Here is a 7621-nt window from a genome sequence, read left to right on the forward strand (position 1 = left end):
TACATATTTTTTCCACTGCCCCTGTTTTGATACAGGTCCATGATAATGGTCCATTCTAAATCAAAACAAATGTCACACATACAGCATCAGTAAAAAGTAAACCGCTCAGCATATGTGGGAACTCCTTCAAGACTGTTGGAAAAGCATTCCAGATGAAGCTGGTTGAGAGAATGCCAAGAGTGTGCAAAGCTGTAATCAAGGCAAACTTCTTACTTTGAAAAATCTCAAATATAAAATTTATTTTGATTTGTTTAATACTTTTTTGGTTACTACATGATTCCATATGTGTTATTTCATAGTTTTGATGTGTTCACTATTATTCTACAATGTAGAAAATAGTAGAAATAAAGAAAAACCCTTGAATGAGTAGGTGTGTCCAAACTTTTGACTGGTACTGTATATTATTTAGTATATGTAAAAACAAGATTAAATCAAGAATAGTCTGATGGGTGACAATATTAGCTTATCACTTGTGAATTATATATTATCACTTGTGAATGATGCCCAGCATAAGAAACAATGTCTTTTTTTTGCACACCTCATGTAGCCCATAGCCCTATAGGTTTCTATCACTAAAGTGGCCAAATAACTTCTTAAAATTAAGCACATTAATCCGCTTTACACGGGGTGTAGAGCCTAAGTGGCATACATAAGCGACGCGTGAGTTTCAAGTTTGGGGAAGATCATTTTCACCATAAAAATGCACCTTTATAATAAAAGCATTACATCCATAATTACATTTGCGGTCACTTTTGATAATGTTTTTTTCTGCTATTGGAACATTCAGGCTTATAGCCTACTACCATGTGTGCATTGCTGCGCTTATGTAACAGTGTAGGTTCCGTCCCTCTCTTCGCCCCAACCTGGGCTCGAACCAGGGACCCTTGCACACATCAACAACTGACGCCCACGAAGCATCGTTACCCATCGCGCCACAAAAGCCGCGGCCCTTGCAACGCAAGGGGAAACCCTACTTCAAGTCTCAGAGTGAGTGACGTCATTGATTGAAATGCTATTAGCGCACACCACCGCTAACTAACTAGCCATTTCATATGATGGAGCGCGCGGCACTCAGGGAGAAGGGCACACCGGCCACTGGCTGCAAAAGGCCTGGACTTCTTTAGGGTGCATTATGGCCACACAAAGGGGATGCCGGCATGAAACTCTAGGCACTATCAAGTGCTTCTCAAATTGTGAATGAGTGACTGATGTAGTGTGTACAGCCTGCGCAAAAACAAAGCAGAGCTCATGCCCTTCAAGCTACTTTTATCAAATCATCATTAGTCTCTCCTCATGCAGCCTTACAATGTATTAAAAATCTAGACATATAGCCCAACGTTTGTAGAACAACTAAAGTTACATTAATAACTTTAAATTAAGCATATAGGAATACCTATTACATTGTTAACCACTCAACACAGAATAGCAGCTTGTGCGCACTGCCTCAAATTGTTTGGAGAAAATATCCTTTCTATTTTATTCAGTTTTGTTCATTTGTATTCTTCATATTATAAAATAATGCCACGGAATTCTAAGCAAATCTTGTCTTCTAAATGAACTAGTGTAACCCACAGCCATATGGCATAGCTAGATCAGGACCTAACATATGGACAAATCAGAGTATGCTATTCTGTTCTTCTGAAATAGACTACATTTTCTTCATATCATGCTTCTTTAGACCTGTCTAAAATAAATAACGGATTTATTGTGAAGGTGTAGGCTATATTACATGGATTTATTAGACTTTTTAAAATGTTCCAAAGGTCAGCATCAGTGGCTTGTAGGCTACAGTATGTGTGGAAGACAGGAGATGCTAAATGTGTTTGTTATTTATTTTTATTTATTTCACCTTTATTTAACCAGGTAGGCCAGTTAAGAACAAGTTCTCATTTACAACTGCGACCTGGTCAAGATAAGGCAAAGCAGTGCGACAAAAACAACAACACAGAGTTACACATGGGATAAACAAACGTACAGTCAATAACACAATAGAAAACTCTATATAGTGTGTGCAAATGTTGTAAGATTTGGGAGGTAAGGCAAAAAATAGGCCATAGTGGCGAAATAATTACAATTTAACATTAACACTGGAGTGATAGATGTGCAGATGATGATGTGCAAGTAGAGATACTGGGGTGCAAAAGAGCAACAACAAAAAAAACAATATGGACATTTTTTTATTTATTTCACCTTTATTTACCAGGTAGGCCAGTTGAGAACAAGATAAATAACAATATGGGGATGAGGTAGTTGGGTGTGCTATTTACAGATTGGCTGTGTACAGGTACAGTGATCAGTAAGCTGCTCTAAAAGCTGATGCTTATAGTTAGTGAGATATGTCTCCAGCTTCAGTGACTTTTGCAATTCATTCCAGCCATTGGCAGCAGAGAACTAAAAGGAAAGGCGGCCAAAGGAGGTGTTGGCTTTGGGGATGACCAGTGAAATATACCTGCTGGAGCGTGTGCTATGGGTGGGTGTTGCTATGGTGACCAGTGAGCTGAGATAAGGCGGGGCTTTACCTAGCAAAGACTTATAGATGACCTGGAGCCAGTGGGTTTGGCGAAGGATATGTAGCGAGGGCCAGGCAACGAGAGCATACAGGTCGCAGTGGTGGGTAGTATATGGAGCTTTAGTGACAAAACGGATGGCACTGTGATAGACTACATCCAATTTGCTGAGTAGAGTATTGGAGGCTATTTTGTAAATTACATCACCGAAGTCAAGGATCGGTAGGATAGTCAGTTTTACGAGGGTATGTTTGGCAGCATGAGTGAAGGAGGCTTTGTTGCAAAATAGGAAGCCGATTCTAGATTTAATTTTGGATTGGAGATGCTTCATGTGAGTCTGGAAGGAGAGTTTACAGTCTAACCAGACACCTAGGTATTTGTAGTTCACATATTCTGTGAAGTCAGAACCGTCCAGAGTAGTGATGCTAGTCGGGCACGCAGGTGCGGGCAGCGTTCGTTTGAAGAGCATGCATTTAGTTTTACTAGCGTTTAACCTTTTCACACGTACCAACACATGTGTGTGGTCATTCTACAGTGGTCCCTGTAACATACGATCAAACCGGTGTGATTAGAACACCTACTTAGAATGTCCAGTATCGGTATGAAGCAACAATCAGCATTTGAGTTGGCCAAACTGTTTTTTCAGAAACATTTTGAACAAACACAGTACTTACAAAGTTATGCCAGAATGTGAGCAGTTTATTTTTGGATGCAATGTTCAGACATTCACAGAAGTAGCTACAGCATAACACAATCATCCAAACCGGAAAAAGGAAAGATTGGCATAACACAAGAGGTCAAATTTGTATAACTCTCGGCTGACAGAAACTACAATATGAATGAATTACTATTTACAATTAATCACATCACGGGTGAGCTCACCATTCATCGAAATAACTGAGTAAAACACTTTCTAGAAATTGAAAGAAATCTGAGGATGGGTAGTTTCTGCGCGCCGCCATGCTTGTTTTTTTTTCTCGTCAACCAAAGATAATGAGAGGAGACAAGATTAGATTGGTCTGTTTATAGTATGCATGTTGGAGGGGGTGTGTCATCTACGATCATCCTCTTCCGGAAGTTTATCTGAAAGATGAGTGAACCATTCCTTCACCTCATTATAACATATTTGGTCTGACAGACATTTACGTGACACCCAGAATGCATTGTATAATGTCAACAAACATGGTGCCACCCATAGCTGGCAAATAGCTAGCTCATTGTAATCAGTACAACCTTCAAAAAAGTATTTTACACACATCATTGGTGTCAATTGCAATATATGCAATAATCAGAACGCATTGTTTGTCACCAGTAATTGAAAACATGAACAAAACTGTAAATACATTATGCTCCATACATACTGTACGTACAGTTGAAGTCTGAAGTTTACATACATCGTAGCCAAACACATTTAAACTCAGTTTTTTTCAATATTCCTGACATTTGATCCTAGTAAAAATTCCCTGTCTTAGGTCAGTTAGGATCACCACTTTATTTTAAGAATGGGAAATGTCAGAATAATAGTAGAGCAAATTATTTATTTTGGCTTTTATTTCTTTCATCACATTCCCAGTGTGTCAGAAGTTTACATACACTCAATTAGTATTTGGTAGCATTGCCTTTAAATTGTTTAACTGGACTCAAACGTTTTGGGTAGCCTTCCACAAGCTTCCCACAATAAGTTGGGTGAATTTTGGCCCATTCCTCCTGACAGAGCTGGTGTAACTGAGTCAGGTTTGTAGGCCTCCTTGCTCGCATTTTCAGTTCTGCCCACACATTTTCTATAGGATTGAGGTCAGGGCTTTGTGATGGCCACTCAAATACCTTGACTTTGTTGTCCTTAAGCCATTTTGCCACAACTTTGGAAGTATGCTTGGGATCATTGTCCATTTGGAAGACCCATTTGCGACCAAGCTTTAACCTCTTACATCTAGATGTTCCGCTAGCGGAACGCCTCGCCAATATCCAATGATAGGGTGTGGCACGAATTACAAACTCCTCAAAAATCCCAAAACTTCAATTTTTCAAACATATTACTATTTTACACCATTTTAAAGACAAGACTCTCCTTTATCTAACCACATTGTCTGATTTCAAAAAGGCTTTACAACGAAAGCAAAACAGATTATGTCAGGAGAGTACCCAGCCAGAAATAATCAGACACCCATTTTTCAAGCTAGCATATAATGTCACAAAAACCAAAACCACAGCTAAATGCAGCACTAACCTTTGATGATCTTCATCAGATGACACTCCTAGGACATTATGTTATACAATACATGCATGTTTTGTTCAATCAAGTTCATATTTATATCAAAAACCAGCTTTTTACATTAGCATGTGACGTTCAGAACTAGCATACCCACCGAAACGATAAACGTTCACAAAAAACATAACAATTATTTTAAGAATTATAGATACAGAACTCCTTTATGCAATCGCGGTGTCCGATTTTAAAATAGCTTTTCGGTGAAAGCACATTTTGCAATATTCAGAGTAGATAGCCCGGCCATCACAGGCTAGCTATTTTGACACCCACCAAGTTTGGCACTCACCAAACTCAGATTTACTATAAGAAAAATTGGATTACCTTTGCTGTTCTTCGTCAGAATGCACTCCCAGGACTTCTACTTTACACCAAATGTTGTTTTGGTTCCAAATAATCCATAGTTATATCCAAATAGCGGCGTTTTGTTCTTGCGCATAAAACACTATCCGAAGGGTGACGTGCCGGCGCGTATCGTGACAAAAAATTTCAAAATATTCCATTACCGTACTTCGAAGCATGTCAAACGCTGTTTAAAATCAATTTTTATGCGATTTTTCTCGTAAAATAGCAATAATATTCCGACCGGGAGACGTTGTTTTCGTTCAAAGACTGAAAGAAGAAAATGGTGTCTTCACGCACGCGCCCGTGTCATTGTTCTCAGATCGACCACTATCCAAATGCACTACTGTTTTCCGCCCAGGGACTGCAGAGTCATCATTCCGAGAGACTATGGGAGCCTTAGAAAATGTCACGTTACAGCAGAGATCCTCTGTTTTCCATAAAGAGGCTATAGAAGGCCAAGAAATGGTCAGAGAGGGCACTTCCTGTATGGAATCTTCTCAGGTTTTGGCTTGCCATATGAGTTCTGTTATACTCACAGACACCATTCAAACAGTTTTAGAAACTTTAGGGTAATTTCTATCCAAATAAAATAATTATATGCATATTCTAGTTTCTGGGCAGGAGTAATAACCAGATTAAATCGGGTACGTTTTTTATCCGGCCGTGAAAATACTGCCCCCTATCCTAAACAGGTTCTTCCTGACTGATGTCTTGAAATGTTGCTTCAATATATACACATTATTTTCCTGCCTCATGATGCCATCTATTTTGTGAAGTGCACCAGTCCCTCCTGCAGCAAACCACCCTCACAACATGATGCTGCCACCCACCCCCATGCTTCACAGTTGGGATGGTGTTCTTCGGCTTGCAAGCCTCCCCCTTTTTCCTCCAAACATAATGATGGTCATTATGGCCAAACAGTTCTATTTTTGTTTCATCAGACCAGAGGCCATTTCTCCAAAAAGTACAATCTTTGTCCCCATGTGCAGTTGCAAACCGTAGTCTGGCTTTTTTTTATGGCGGTTTTGGAGCAGTGGCGTCTTCCTTGCTGAGTGGCCTTTCAGGTTATGTCGATATAGGACTCGTTTTACTGTGAATATAGATACTTTTGTACCTGTTTCCTCCAGCATCTTCACAAGGTCCTTTGCTGTTGTTCTGGGATTGATTTGCACTTTTCTCACTAAAGTACGTTCATGTCTAGGAGACCGAACGCGTTTGCTTCCTGAGCGGTATGACGGCTGTGTGGTCCCATGGTGTTTATACTTGCGTACTATTGTTTGTACAGATAAATGTGGTACCTTCAGGCGTTTGGAAATTTCTCCCAAGGATTAACCAGACTTGTGGAGGTCTACAATTGTTTTCTGAGGTCTTGGCTGATTTCTTTTGATTTTCCCATGATGTCAAGCAAAGAGGCACTGAGTTTGAAGGTAGGCCTTGAAATACATCCACAGGTACACCTCCAATTGACTCAATTGATGTCAATTAGCCTATCAGAATCTTCTAAAGCCATGACATCATTTTCTGGAATTTTCCAAGCTGTTTAAAGGCACAGTCAACTTAGTGTATGGTAACTTCTGACCCACTGGAATTGTGATACAGTGAATTATAAGTGAAATAATCTGTCTGTAAGCAGTTGTTGGAAAAATGACTTGTGTCATGCACAAAGTAGATGTCTTAACCGACTTGCCAAAACTATAGTTTGTTAACAAGATATTTGTGGAGTGGTTGAAAAACGAGTTTAATGACTCCAACCTAAGTGTATGTAAACATCCGACTTCAACTGTACATATATACTGTATGCGCCTACAGTAGAAATGACAACACGATATACAGAAAATAAGGAACTTACTTTGATAGGAACGCACACATGTCCAAAGTTATGTGTAAGGAAAACAACAAGGAAGGCAAAGCGAGCGCCAGCAAGAAAATGTTCCAATTCTTGCAAATGTATGCATACTTGATCTGCGCAAACATAAGTGAAGTGTGGTGGGCTCTCCTCGAAGAGAGAAGTTTTTCTTGCTCAGTAAAGCCTCAAACATAAATTGTCCGCAATACAGAAATGGGCTACTTCTATGTGAATTAATGAGGAGGCGGAACATACCTCAATTCAAACTGTTGTTAGAAAATACAACTTGTTAAAAAATAATTACAAATTGACACGTTGAAACATAGCCTATTGTCACGTCCTGACCATAGTAAGTTGTTATTTTCTATGGTAGTGTAGGTCAGGGCGTGACAGGGGGTGTTTGTCTATGTTTTGTATTTCTATGTTCAGTTTGTAGTTTTTGTATTTCTATGTTGGTTTTGTTTGGTATGATCTCCAATTAGATGCAGCCGGTTGTCGTTGTCTCTAATTGGAGGTCATATTTAATTTGATGTTTGTACCTCCTGTTTTTGTGGGTGATTATCTTTTGAGTAGTGTTTTCTCTCTGCGTCACGGTTTGTTGTTTTTGTGTATTCAAGTATTTAGTGTATTGCATTTAGTTTCACGGTAAATAAAATA

The sequence above is a fragment of the Salmo trutta genome, chromosome 4 (assembly GCF_901001165.1).
Source record: "Salmo trutta chromosome 4, fSalTru1.1, whole genome shotgun sequence".
Classification (NCBI taxonomy): Eukaryota; Metazoa; Chordata; class Actinopteri; order Salmoniformes; family Salmonidae; genus Salmo; species Salmo trutta.